Here is a 15,457-nt window from a genome sequence, read left to right as displayed (position 1 = left end):
CACAATTTCACCAAGGCATTTGGGAACCACCAGGGGAAAGACGAGTCCCCTACTGATTTTTTGGAGAGGGTGAGAAAGAATGTCCAACAGTATGCGGGCGTGGACCCTAGTACACCAATGGGTGAACAGCTTATTCGAATTGAATTTGTTTCCAAATCATGGCAGGACATTAGAAAGAAACTAGAAAAGGAGGAGGACTGGAGCGAAAAACCCCTAAGCGACCTGTTAAAAAAGGCGCAAAAAGTATATGTGCAGAGAGAAGAAGAAGATCAAAAGAGGGCGACAAAGGTTATGGTACAGACTATCCGACAGATGAATGCCGAATCCAGAGGGGAAAGAAAACAAAACCTTCCTCTAAACAATCCAAGATATCCAAGAGAGGGACGACCCCGGAGGTTTGTTAAGTGCTATTACTGCAATGAGGAAGGACACTTTAAGAGGGAATGCCCCCGATACAAGAGGGAATTGCGTGCCCTCGAACTTATGGAAGAAGATTAGGGGGGTCAGGGGTTCCAAATGTTAGGGACCAAGTATAAGAGGGAACCCCTGGTAAAACTAAAAATTGGTCCCAAGGGAGAAGCGGTGGTGTTTATGGTGGACACAGGAGCGGAACGAAGTAGTGTAATAACTGTGCCAATCGGGACTGAACCTGTAAAAAGTAATTTGAAAATTTCTGGGATAGAAGGGGCTCCCAGAATGGTATCAATAATTCCCCAAGTAACAGTGAAACTGGAAGAAAGAGAAGGGGTACAAGACCTCTTGTTGTTACCGTCGGCTGGATTTAACCTCCTAGGAAGGGACTTACAGGCTCTCCTAGGTTTGGGTGCTCTCCCTGTGGACGGAGAAGTGCGAGTCCACCTCTGTGCTCTAAAGGAAGAGGATGAACGGCAGATTGACGAGAGAGTCTGGTATAAGGAGGGAAATCAAGGAGGTCTGGACATCCCACCTTTACATGTCACATTAATACCAGGTCATCAGCCGGTAAGGAAACTTCAGTATCCTATTTCTTTGGAAGGGAGAAAAGGGCTACAGCCGGTAATTGAGACTCTAATACGAGACGGACTATTAGAAGAATGCATGTCACCTTATAACACCCCTATACTCCCAGTGAAAAAGTCAGATGGATCCTATCGCCTAGTTCAGGATCTAAGAAGTTTGAATGCTATTGTTCAGACCCGCCACCCAGTGGTGCCTAATCCCTATACTATTATGAGTCGGATTCCCCCAGACCATGAGTGGTTTAGTGTTATCGACTTGAAGGATGCCTTCTGGACGTGTCCATTAGAAGAGGAAAGTAGAGATATGTTCGCATTTGAATGGGAAAATCCATGGACAGGTAGACGGAGACAGCTTCGGTGGACTGTATTGCCCCAAGGGTTCACTGAATCTCCGAACCTGTTTGGACAAATGCTAGAACAAATCCTGGCGGACTATCCACAATCTGATGATTCCCAACTAATGCAGTATGTGGACGATTTACTATTATCAGGACCCAAGGAACAAGAAATGAGGGGAGATACAATTAGACTCTTGAATTATCTGGGGAAAAAGGGTCTACGGGTGTCCAGGAACAAGTTACAGTTCGTTGAGAGAACTGTGGTATATCTGGGACACCAGATAAGTAAAGGACAGAAACGGATTACCTCTGAATGGATTGCGGGAATCACTAGAATGCCGTTACCCCGTAATAAGAAGGAAATAAGACAATTCCTGGGACTCTTAGGTTACTGTAGGTTATGGATAGAGGACTACTCAGCGTTGGTGAAGTTTATGTATGAAAAGCTGACAAATGAAATTGAATATCCATTGAAATGGACCCAGGAGGAGGAGGGATGGTTTGAGGACTTGAAGCATCGCCTGACACGAGCCCCGGTACTCACTCTGCCCTCTTTAAAACAGCCCTTCCAGCTATTTGTCACTCATAACCAAGGAACAGCAGTGGGGGTTTTAACACAGGAAAAAGGCGGTCAGCGACACCCAGTGGCTTTCCTTTCCAAAATGATGGACCCAGTGTCTCGCGGATGGCCGACGTGTATCCAGGGAGTAGCGGCTGCTGCTCTGTTGGTAGAGGAAGCACGTAAACTTACTTTTGGAGGAAAGATGACTGTGTACACCTCCCATTCTGTGAGTGTTTTATTAACACAAACTGCCCATCGATGGCTGACTGATTCTCGCATATTAAAGTATGAAACCATTTTAATGGTTGGAGAAGATCTACAGTTTGCAAAGATTAATAGCTGCAACCCAGCTCAGTTTTTATACGGCAGTGAAACAGAGAGAGAGGTGGAGCACGACTGTGTCGAGTTGACGGATCTTCAGACCAAGACCCGAGAAGACCTTTGCGATACTCCGCTGGGAGAAGGATATGAATTCTACATTGACGGCTCCGCCAGATGTGTTGACGGAATGAGAAGAAGTGGGTATGCTATAATAGAAGAAAATACTTGGAAAGTAGTAGAATCCACGAGACTACCCGGAAGCTGGTCAGCACAGTCCTGTGAACTATATGCCTTGCAGAGAGCCCTCAGAATACTGGCAAAGAAAATTGGAACGATTTACACTGATTCCAAATACGCATACGGGGTAGTGCATACCTTTGGTAAGATCTGGAAGGAGCGTGGTCTAATTACATCAAGAGGAAAGGAATTGGCACACGAACAGATGATTACTCTGACTTTAGAAGCCTTGACATTACCCCAGGAAATAGCAGTGGTCTACATACCAGGCCATCAGAGGGGAGATACCCCGACAGCAATTGGAAACAGACTGGCTGATGAAGAAGCCAAAAGGGCAACCATGCAACAAGAAGTCCGTTTGCTGACCTTAATCCCAATAAGACAAGGCATAAAGAAGGCTCCCATTTTCACTGCTAAGGAAGAAAAGGACATGGCTCAGCTGGGCGCAAGCCAGCTGCCTGATGGAACATGGAAGAGACCAGATGGAAGAATGGTTCTAAATAAAGAAATAACTCGCAATATTTTAAAACACCTGCATCATCAGAGCCACTGGGGCACCCAAGCCTTATGTGACACAGTGCTTCGAGAATATGTGTGTAAGGGAATCTACACCTTGGCCCAACAGGAGGTGCAGAATTGTCACCTATGCACAAAAATTAATAAAAAGGTGATGAGGACAGGGACCATGGGAGGTCAACCATTAGCCATACGCCCTTTTCAAAGTATCCAGATCGACTTCACAGAGTTACCTCAAGTCCAAAGATGGAAGTATCTGTTGGTGGTAATAGATCACTTTACCCGATGGGTGGAAGCCTTCCCAACAGTAAATGCTACAGCCTCTACAGTAGCTCGCCTCCTCCTCGAGCAGATAATCCCCAGATATGATATAATGGATTCTATAGACTCAGACAGGGGTCCACATTTTTGTTCAAAAATCCAGCAATTGATTTGTAATGCATTACAGGTCTCTTGGAAATTGCATACCCCTTGGCATCCACAAAGCTCAGGGAGGGTTGAACGTATGAATGGAACCCTAAAAATGCAATTGACAAAATTAATGGTGGAAACTAAAATGCCTTGGATAAAGTGTCTGCCCCTGGCTTTATTAAGAATTCGTACTGCCCCACGAAAAGATGTAGGGTTGTCCCCTTATGAAATGATGTTTGGGCTTCCCTTCTGGAGTACAGTTGAGGGGTGTCCTACCTTGGGGGAAGGGGATATATTTGCTAGGAACTATTTACAGGCACTGTCACGCTCTCTTACAGATTTACGAAAGAGAGGACTATTGGCACAAACACCGCCTCTAGACTTTTCTTTACACAAAGTGGAACCACGAGACTGGATTCTCATCAAGACCTGGAAAACCGAAAAACTCCAGCCCCAGTGGGAAGGTCCATACCAAGTTCTCTTAACTACAGAGGCTGCAGCACGAACAAGAGAGAAGGGGTGGACGCACGCATCCAGATTTAAGGGACCTGTAGAGGCGCCTCAGGACCCTGATACGAACTCAGATTGGACTTGTGTTCCTGGAGAAAAACCTCTTACCTTGCGATTTCGCAGAAAGACTTGATTCACAATGTTATTGTTATGTTCTTTGATTTTTCTTAGTTTGCCTATGTTTTTATCAGGTGTGAAATGTAAGAAATGCAGAGACACAGTGGTCCTGTTTCAGGACCACATTTGGGGAAGAAAGGAGGGTAATTTTATTTCCCATACCTCAGTTCCTGAGAAATGCTGGGCAGAAAATACCACCCAACATCCATATACCCCTTGTGTGGAAAAAGAAGGAAATAATATGGGTCATTATATACAGATTCCTAATACCACTCCTTTCCCTCTTAACGGTTGGAAGGGTGACTCAGGCCCACCATGCCCTGATGGACTCTGGTTTTGCATACACACATTTTAAAGAGAGAAAGGGGTGGATTGTTATATATAGAGAATTTAGGTTAAAATGGCTTAAGTTAAAATGTGATGATTAATCATAAAAAGGGAAGCCAGAACGGACAGGGAGCTTACTAGCAGCCAAGGACAAAAGGTTCAGCTGGATATGTTTTTTTTAAACATATCTTTCCATGGTCATAGTGAGAGACATGCAGGAGACAAAAGATTGATAAGAAGGGTGAGAAACAGAATTTAGTGTATGTAGAGTTCGCAGCGTACGTAACGAACGTGATAATTAAAAATGCAGTTGTACTTAGAATGCTTTTGCAATACTAACCAATTAAAACAGTATTAATAAGTAGGGGAAGGGCAAACAACAAGGGTATAAAAATCAATGCACTGTATGTATCGGGGCTTAACTGGTGAGAAGCCAGTTGAGTCCAACTCTGCAGACTTGTAAATAAAGCTTGTCGTGTCATCAGTTTTAAAGAGACTCATGTGTGAGAAGTTTTATTTCTGACAGGAAAGATTAATTTTGTTTAAATACAAGATCATAATACATTGATCATGATTTAGTAGATGGAATACAACGTTTATACCTTCTTTTTAATCTTTCAATTTCTTCACTTTCCTGCATGCATGCAAGTATGTCATCAACGAGCCGCTAATTTGTCTCAGGATAGTTCATGTTCCTTTCACACTGGGCTAACCGGCACACAGGCGTCAGATCGCCCTGGCAATGAAACATGCTTGCTGGGCAGTCTATCTCCAAGGCGATCTGATGCCTGCGTGCCGGTTCGCCAGCGTTCCCACTGGCACATTAACTGGTAGATTGCCTGTTAATTACTGGGATAAAGTGCCAGTGACAGAATATTTTCATTTATATAGCATCTTACACTATTTTCAGGAATACCTTCATGAATAACAAGGCGCTTTAGAAGCGCAAGTTAAATGTAAGGTCTCAACAATGCAATTATTTTGCTCTAGATCGGGATGCAGCTGCAGCTCCCCCATGTGTTCATTGCCCACGTTACACTTGGCGTTCAATCCGTCACCGTGCGTGGGCGCGCAGAGCGTGCTATGTCACGTGATGCCAGTGCACTGCAACTCGGCGGCTGCTAGGTCGGAGTGGGCAGTCCGCCTGCAGCTTCCCCTCCTGAACAATACGATAGGATCTGCGTAAGCAATCATGACGCCTTAAGTCTCAACGTTCTCTGAGCCGTCCTCACAGCCTCAGTCAGATCAGTTCGGCACTGTTGGCAGCCGTCGGGTAGAGCACAGGCAGTGAAGCTGCGAAGGGCTGCGCGGCCTTGTGAGGCAGCGCAGGCGCAGGACGGCCGCCTGCAGGTAAGGGCCATCTGCGCACGCGCACAGCGAACACCTGTGGATCACTGCATTTGCTTCGTTTATTCCAACACGATGTCGTGCAAATTATTGCTTTAATTAATGTGTCATTATCCCTATTAGGGGATAAAAGCAACTAAAATGGAAATTATCAATTCTGGTTCTGGAAACAAATTTAAATTGTTCTCTGAATGGGGATAGTTTCAGAAAGGGAAGGTGGAGTGAGATCTTTTATACAGATTGCTGAAGGGTGGACTGGGTGCAGGCTAGTGGGACGTGGCAAAAAAAATGGTTCGGAACGGATTACAAGGGCTGAAGGGGCCTGTTTGTGCTGTATTGTTCTATGGGCACAACAGCAATAGGAAGGCAAATGGTATGAATATCTGAATACAGAAACAAGTGAATTTTACTGCAATGTACCTGGCCTCAGTGAGATCCCATCGGGTGTTTTATGTGCAGTTTTGGTCTCTGAGAAAAGATGTTTCTGGTGTAAAGCAATGCAGAACAGATTTACTGATTTGCTTCCTGGGATGACAGGACTTGTGTATGAGGAGACATTGGGTTGATTAGATCCATATTCAGCAGAGTAATGAAGACTGAAAGGGGAGCTTATAGAAATTTTTTAAAAACCTTTCGCGGTAAGACAGACTTGAATCATAATTTATGGTCATGAACATGTATCAAGGAATTTGTTGTTTTGCCGTTGAATTGCAGATGCAAAGTTGCTATAAATTGCATTTCTTTAAAAAAAATTAGTGCAAAAGTAGGGAAATGTGAAGTAGTGTCTTTGGTTCACTGTTCATTCAGAACTCTAATTGCAGAGGGGAAGAAGCCATTATTGTACCATTGAGTGTTCATCTTTAGGCTCCTGTATTTCCTTCCTGATGTTAGCAGTGTGAAGAGGGCATGGCCTGTGTGGTGAGGGTCCTTGAGGATAGAAACTGCTTTCTTGAGACACTGCCTCTTGTAGATGTCCATGGTGATGCAGGCCAAGTTCATAACTCTCTGTAGTCTTTTCATGTCCTGTGCATTGGCACTCCATTCCAGACTATGGTGCAACCAGTCAGAATGCTCACCACAGTACTCCTGGAGAAATTTGCAAGAGTCTTTGGTAACTTAACAAATCTCCTCAAACACCTCACTGTCACAGAAGTGATGCTCCTAATATCTGGTCATTCCAGAACTGGAGTCACAATCTAATGATATTGGACAGTGAGCCTATGCCCAGTTTAGGGTATAAGAGAAACAAAAAGGCACTTGGTGGTGACCTGAAAGAAAGAGGTTATCATCTGGAGAACCCTGAAGGGGCAAGTTTTGTCAGCAAGACACTGGAGTGGCTGATTATAAAGGAATCAGTTATGGATGTCATCGTACAACAAATCTCTCTGAAAACTGACAAGAACCTTACTGAGCAGTAACCATTTACCTTTCAAGCCTGGTGAACTTTATAAATGTTAAATTCTGTGCACAGTATAAGAATGGCCTGCAACCAGTTAACTTGGAGGAGTGAGGTAGGATTGGACTGTGAACCATAGAACCTTTCTGAACTTACACACACATCACATACACGTGTGCTTAGAATTTGAAGGGGGTTAAGTTAGGTTAAAAGTGATAAGTTAAAGTTTGATTCTATTTTCATGCTTAAAAATAATTAAAAGCAACTTTTGCTTAAGTAACAATTTGTCTTGGTGAATTTCTATTGCTGCTGGGTTTTGGGGTCCTCTGGGCTCGTAACACACCAAAGACTTGAAAGATTTCTACAGGTGTACCATGGAGAGGATTCTGGCTGGTTGCATCACTGTCTTGTCACTGCCAATGAATAGGACAAGAAAAATCTAGATAGTTGTGAACTTGGCCAGCACCTTCACAGGCATCAGTGTACACTCCATCAAGGACATCTACAAGCGGCTGTGTTTAAAGCAGACTCTATCCTCAAGGACCCCCAACCACCCAGGCCATGCCTTCTTCACTCTGCTAACTTCAGGAAGGAGGTGCAGGAGCCTGAGGATGAACCACCAGTGACTCAAGGACAGACAGCTTCTTCCCCCTCTACCATCAAATTTCTGAACAGTCAATGAACTGCAGACATTATATTTCTGTCTCTTATTTTTGCACTAAGTTAATTAGTTTTCTTTCTTTTTTAATATTTTTATTAACATTCAAATTTCACATCCAAAAATACAGAGAACCAATGGATATATGTTAAAATTCAAAAAGGAACATTACAATTAAATCCTATCAGTTCAACCAAGGTACTCCACATTTTAATCGAACAGATTGTATTGATATTTTATTATTTAAAAAAATATTTTAATTTATTGAGTTTTAAATGTAATTTTATAGCATTGTGTGATGCTGCAGCCAAACAACAGAGTTCATGACATGTTCATGGCAGATTCTGGTTTCTCTACCACAGATGCCAATGAAGCTCAAGTCATTAAATATATTCAAGAAGGAGTTGGATACATTTTTAATCCCACAGGCCCCGTGGTTATGAGAAGGCTAGAAGAGGGTCGTATAGTGAATGATCAACCAGGATCTTGTTGAATGGATAAAAGTCTGAATAGCCTACTCCTGTTCCTATTTCCTGATATCCCCAGCGATGTATCTATTTTATGTAGACATTTATCTCATCATCTAAATGATTGCGAGCAAGTCTGGATTCCTGCACAGCAGTTCCCTCTGGCAGTATGCCACCCATTTAATAAACAAGCAGAACAGGCTGACTTTGTGTGATTTTTGGGCTCATTGTTGGATAAATGATGGAAAAAAATTAGACTCTGTTTAACTGTGTGGGGTTAAATTGTTTTTTAAAACCTATGTGTTCCAATGTGAAAGATTTCTTTCAGTTTTACTTTGAATGTACAAATACATGAATTAGGAACAGGAGTCGGCCACTTGCATCCTTGAGCCTGCTTCACTATTTAATAAGATCAAACCTACTTTGCTGTAACTGCAATTCCATTTTCCCACCTAAATTCAGTAACCTTTCAACACTTTTCATATCTACCTCTGTCTGAAAAATACTGAAAGACCATGTCCACTGCTCTTTGAGAAAGTGTTCCAAATTCTTATGGCATTCTGAAATAGTTTCTCTCTCTGAAATGGGAAATCAATTATTTTGAAACTGCGACCTCTAATTGTAGATTCTTTCAAAAGAAAAAAAATCATCATTTTCAAGACCCCTCGGGATTCTTCTATAATTCAGTGAATTTTCTTCTCGTGTGTATAAATTCTATCTTGCACCAAATTATTGAAATGTTTGGAATATATGCAGAACATGGAAAGTACTCATTTAAAAAAAAAACAAGTTGTACTTGGATCTGGAAATTAAAATGGAAGGAAGTATAAATGACCTATATAAGCAGAGAAAATCTATAAACTGTACATTAACTATTTGATTAAACAACAGCTGATAGTAGGTGCTGTAAGGCTCAAGTTGTAGTTTGATATTTCAATATGCATACTGCAGGACAGTGGACTTTATTCATGCCATTGCAGCCAGTTTTAGCAGCAGTTATTTTAGATAAGATGTTCAGCTGTTGCATTTTCTGACTGGGCAACAGAGTAATGGGATATGATTAACTGACAATGTTGAGATGCTACTTTAATCTAAGCCTTGACTTTCAATCTACATCTTGTGCTCCCTTGTAGAATGTGATATAATCTGAAATGCAGCTAACTTGAGGTTCTTGTGCACGATATTAGTTGCAGACCTAAATTTCTTCAAATTTTCAGGGTTCGTTTAATGGAACCTTTAATGAAGGTTTTGTATGTACGTACCCAGTTTTACTTTGCAGGTTTATTTTAATGAACTCCTGATGAATCTGGTATTTTCTCAACTCTAACCATTATTGGAAAGTATTTATGATACAGAAACAGGCCGATATTACTGCTCCACAGTAGCATCCTCACACTCCTCTTTATGTAGTTCTGACAGGAGCCTTCTTTCCTTTCTCAAGCACTACAGTACACCCAGGTGATATGCAAGGGTCGCATTCCCAGAAAAATGCTGATATTATGATTTTGTATAATTGCCAAAAACTGACAAAATTTGTTTCTTTTGCATTTTGTTTATTTAGTTTTTTGTAATCACATGAATTCTGTAAGAGTGAATTCTTATTCCATCTCAAAATTTTAGTAATTTGTGAAATCTGACAGGGCAAATATCTATTAGCTGCACTGCCTTTGTGTGGCAGTACCTTGTACTTAGAATCAGAATTTATTGTCATGAACACATCATGAAATTCGGTGTTTTGTAGCAGCATCACAGTGCAAACATTCATGTTATAACCAACTTATGATATTACGATTAAAAAATAAAAATAATAGTGCTTGAAAAGTAAAGCAGTGCCTTTGGTTAATTAATTATTCAAGAATCTGATGGCAGCTGGGTAGCAGCTGTCCTTGTGCTGTTGAGTGCTCATCTTTAGGGTCCTGTACCCTTTTCCTGATGATACCAGAGTGAAGATGGTGTGGCCTGGGTTGTCTTTGAAGAGAGATGTTGCTTTTATAAGACACAGTTTCATGTAGATGTCCTTGATGGAGTGAAGTCTGGTGCCTGTGATGTTGCAGGTGAGTTAACAACCCTCTGGAGTTTATTCTTGTCCTGAGAGTTGGCACCTCCATACCAGACAGTGATGCAGTCAGCCAGAATGCTCTCCATGGTACATCTTTAGAAGTTTACAGGAGTATTTGGTGACATTCAAAATCTCCTCAGACACCTCACAAAGTATAGCTGTTGCTGAGCCGCCTTTGTGATTACACCAAAATAGAGGGTCCAGGACAGATCCTCGGCGATGTTGACGCTCAGGAATTTGAAGTTCTTGGCTTTATCCACCACTGAGCCCTCGATGAGAACTGGGTCGTGTTCTCCTGAAGTCCACAATAATCTTGATTTTGCTGACATTGAGGACAAGGTTGTTGTTGTTACATCATTCAATGAGCTGATCCATCTCCCTCCTGTTCGCTTCCTCATTGCCGATTTTGCTGACAACTGTGGTATCATTGGCAAACTTGTAGATGGCATTGGAATTGTGCCTGACCACACATTCATGGATGTATAACGAGTAGAGCAGTGGGCAAAGCACTCATCCTTGGGGTGCGCCTATGTTGATGATCAGTGAGGAGGAGATGTTGTTTCCAATTCACACTGACTGAGATCTTCCCATGAGAAAGTCAAGATCCAGTTGCAGAGTAGGGTACAGAGGTCGAGAGTTTGTAGCTTCTTGACCAGCAATGATGGAATAATGGTATTAAAGGCCGAGCTGTAGTTGAATATGTCGTTCTTGTCTACATTTGTGATGATATAAACATAAGGAGGTAGGATCTGACCAGCCATTCAATAATTATGAGAAGCATAGATAACATAGACGTAGGTAAGTTGTTCCTATTGGTAGGGTGACCAGAACTAGGGGATTTAGCTTCAGGATCCAGAGTAAATTGAGGATGGTGATGGGAGGAACTGCTCTTCCCAGAGGGTGGTGAATCTATGGAATTCTCTGCCCACTGAAGTAGTGGAAGCGAATATAGTAACTATATTTGACAAGGTTGGATAGATTTTTTTTTATAAAAAGGGGAATTAAGGGATATGGGGAAAAGGCAGGTTCATCTCCACCTACCTGTTATCAGATCTGCCATGATCTCGTTGAATGACAGAGAAGGCTCAATGGCTGGATGGCCTACTCCTGCTCCTATTTCTTTTAATCATGCCTCAATTAAACTTGTATGCCATATTTTCACAGGCCTCTATCCCTGATGTTTTAAAAATGTACCTACCTTCTCTTTGCAATGATCAACTGTCCAGTATTCCATGATAGAGACGTTCAGAGTAATATAGGGGAGAAGTACTGTCCTCGAGTGTTAAAATGACATTTTCCTAAAATGCTGGGTTCATTATAGTGAAATTACACTACATATTCAGTGACTAAAGTCAGCTGTACACTTCAACCTGCTTCCAACTTGTTTTGTGGTCTCCTAACCACAAATTCACTTTAGCAGAAATATTTTGGGTATCGCGTTGTATGATTTTTTTTTCATTATTACAAGTTCTAATTACCTTCTACTGTTGGGGTATCTCTGAGCCCTTAATCTTGATCTGTTCATCAGTTGTTGACAACAAAGATATGGAATCACATGGCACCTTGGAACCACTTGAATCAGAGTCGACATGGTTAGTGTAGCAGTCATTGCAATGCTATTTCACATGGTTAGTGTAGCAGTCAGTGCAACGCTATTTCACATGGTTAGTGTAGCAGTCAGTGCAACATTATTTCACATGGTTAGTGTAGCAGTCAGTGCAACGTTATTTCACATGGTTAGTGTAGCAGTCAGTGCAACGCTATTTCACATGGTTAGTGTAGCAGTCAGTGCAACGTTATTTCACATGGTTAGTGTAGCAGTCAGTGCAACGTTATTTCACATGGTTAGTGTAGCAGTCAGTGCAACGTTATTTCACATGGTTAGTGTAGCAGTCAGTGCAACGTTATTTCACATGGTTAGTGTAGAAGTCAGTGCAACGTTATTTCACATGGTTAGTGTAGCAGTCAGTGCAACGTTATTTCACATGGTTAGTGTAGCAGTCAGTGCAACGCTATTTCACATGGTTAGTGTAGCAGTCAGTGCAATCCTATTTCACATGGTTAGTGTAATGGTTAGTGTAGCAGTCAGTGCAATGCTATTTCACATGGTTAGTGTAGGAGTCAGTGCAACGTTATTTCACATGGTTAGTGTAGCAGTCAGTGCAGCGCTATTTCACATGGTTAGTGTAGCAGTCAGTGCAACGCTATTTCACATGGTTAGTGTAGCAGTCAGTGCAATCCTATTTCACATGGTTAGTGTAATGGTTAGTGTAGCAGTCAGTGCAATGCTATTTCACATGGTTAGTGTAGGAGTCAGTGCAACGTTATTTCACATGGTTAGTGTAGCAGTCAGTGCAACACTATTTCACATGGTTAGTGTAGCAGTCAGTGCAACACTATTTCACATGGTTAGTGTAGCAGTCAGTGCAACACTATTTCACATTGTTAGTGTAATGGTTAGTGTAATGTTATTTCACATGGTTAGTGTAGCAGTCAGTGCAACACTATTTCACATGGTTAGTGTAGCAGTCAGTGCAACACTATTTCACATGGTTAGTGTAGCAGTCAGTGCAACACTATTTCACATGGTTAGTGTAATGGTTAGTGTAATGTTATTTCACATGGTTAGTGTAGCAGTCAGTGCAACACTATTTCACATGGTTAGTGTAATGGTTAGTGTAATGTTATTTCACATGGTTAGTGTAGCAGTCAGTGCAATGCTATTTCATATGGTTAGTGTAGCAGTCAGTGCAATCCTATTTCACACGCTATTTCACATGGTTAGTGCAGCAGTCAGTGCAACACTATTTCACATGGTTAGTGTAGCAGTCAGTGCAATCCTATTTCACATGGTTAGTGTAGCAGTCAGTGCAACGCTATTTCACATGATTAGTGTAGCAGTCAGTGCAATCCTATTTCACATGGTTAGTGTAATGGTTAGTGTAGCAGTCAGTGCAATGCTATTTCACATGGTTAGTGTAGGAGTCAGTGCAACGTTATTTCACATGGTTAGTGTAGCAGTCAGTGCAGCGCTATTTCACATGGTTAGTGTAGCAGTCAGTGCAACACTATTTCACATGGTTAGTGTAGCAGTCAGTGCAACACTATTTCACATGGTTAGTGTAGCAGTCAGTGCAACACTATTTCACATGGTTAGTGTAATGGTTAGTGTAATGTTATTTCACATGGTTAGTGTAGCAGTCAGTGCAACACTATTTCACATGGTTAGTGTAGCAGTCAGTGCAACACTATTTCACATGGTTAGTGTAATGGTTAGTGTAATGTTATTTCACATGGTTAGTGTAGCAGTCAGTGCAATGCTATTTCATATGGTTAGTGTAGCAGTCAGTGCAATCCTATTTCACACGCTATTTCACATGGTTAGTGTAGCAGTCAGTGCAACACTATTTCACATGGTTAGTGTAGCAATCAGTGGAACGCTATTTCACTTGGTTAGTGTAGCAGTCAGTGCAATCCTATTTCACATGGTTCGTGTAGCAGTCAGTGCAATCCTATTTCACATGGTTAGTGTAGCAGTCAGTGCAACACTATTTCACATGGTTAGTGTAATGGTTAGTGTAATGTTATTTCACATGGTTAGTGTAGCAGTCAGTGCAACACTATTTCACATGGTTAGTGTAATGGTTAGTGTAATGTTATTTCACATGGTTAGTGTAGCAGTCAGTGCAATGCTATTTCACATGGTTAATGTAGCAGTCAGTGCAACACTATTTCACATGGTTAGTGTAATGGTTAGTGTAATGTTATTTCACATGGTTAGTGTAGTAGTCAGTGCAATGCTATTTCACATGGTTAGTGTAGCAATCAGTGCAACGCTATTTCACTTGGTTAGTGTAGCAGTCAGTGCAATGCTATTTCACATGGTTAGTGTAGCAGTCAGTGCAATCCTATTTCACATGGTTAGTGTAGCAGTCAGTGCAACACTATTTCACATGGTTAGTGTAATGGTCAGTGCAACATTATTTCACATGGTTAGTGTAGCAGTCAGTGCAACACTATTTCACATGGTTAGTGTAATGGTTAGTGTAATGTTATTTCACATGGTTAGTGTAGCAGTCAGTGCAACACTATTTCACATGGTTAGTGTAGCAGTCAGTGCAACACTATTTCACATGGTTAGTGTAATGGTTAGTGTAATGTTATTTCACATGGTTAGTGTAGCAGTCAGTGCAATGCTATTTCATATGGTTAGTGTAGCAGTCAGTGCAATCCTATTTCACACGCTATTTCACATGGTTAGTGTAGTAGTCAGTGCAACACTATTTCACTTGGTTAGTGTAGCAGTCAGTGCAATGCTATTTCACATGGTTAGTGTAGCAATCAGTGCAACGCTATTTCACTTGGTTAGTGTAGCAGTCAGTGCAATGCTATTTCACATGGTTAGTGTAGCAGTCAGTGCAATCCTATTTCACATGGTTGGTGTTGCAGTCAGTGCAATGCTATTTCATATGGTTAGTGTAATGGTTAGTGTAGCAGTCAGTGCAATGCTATTTCACATGGTTAGTGTAGGAGTCAGTGCAACGTTATTTCACATGGTTAGTGTAGCAGTCAGTGCAGCGCTATTTCACATGGTTAGTGTAGCAGTCAGTGCAACACAATTTCACATGGTTAGTGTAGCAGTCAGTGCAACACTATTTCACATGGTTAGTGTAGCAGTCAGTGCAACACTATTTCACATGGTTAGTGTAATGGTTAGTGTAATGTTATTTCACATGGTTAGTGTAGCAGTCAGTGCAACACTATTTCACATGGTTAGTGTAATGGTTAGTGTAATGTTATTTCACATGGTTAGTGTAGCAGTCAGTGCAATGCTATTTCATATGGTTAGTGTAGCAGTCAGTGCATTCCTATTTCACACGCTATTTCACATGGTTAGTGTAGCAGTCAGTGCAACACTATTTCACATGGTTAGTGTAGCAATCAGTGCAACGCTATTTCACTTGGTTAGTGTAGCAGTCAGTGCAACACTATTTCACATGGTTAGTGTAATGGTTAGTGTAATGTTATTTCACATGGTTAGTGTAGCAGTCAGTGCAACACTATTTCACATGGTTAGTGTAATGGTTAGTGTAATGTTATTTCACATGGTTAGTGTAGCAGTCAGTGCAACACTATTTCACATGGTTAGTGTAGCAGTCAGTGCAACACTATTTCACATGGTTAGTGTAATGG

At 41.5% G+C, this 15,457-nt stretch overlaps 1 protein-coding gene across 1 annotated transcript in view; it reads left to right on the top strand.

The window, feature by feature from the left end:
- Positions 1 to 5,447: 5,447 nt before the first annotated feature.
- Positions 5,448 to 15,457, top strand: part of LOC138745293 (golgin subfamily B member 1-like) — a 103,455-nt gene continuing 93,445 nt past the window's right edge. Inside the window, exon 1 of the mRNA XM_069902320.1 lies at positions 5,448 to 5,687. The gene's annotated coding sequence lies outside the window, so the exon portion shown is untranslated. The remainder of the gene's footprint in view (positions 5,688 to 15,457) is intronic.

This window comes from Narcine bancroftii, chromosome 1 (genome assembly GCF_036971445.1).
Source record: "Narcine bancroftii isolate sNarBan1 chromosome 1, sNarBan1.hap1, whole genome shotgun sequence".
In the NCBI taxonomy this organism is placed as follows: Eukaryota; Metazoa; Chordata; class Chondrichthyes; order Torpediniformes; family Narcinidae; genus Narcine; species Narcine bancroftii.
This window is presented reverse-complemented; position numbering and strand designations above follow the sequence as displayed.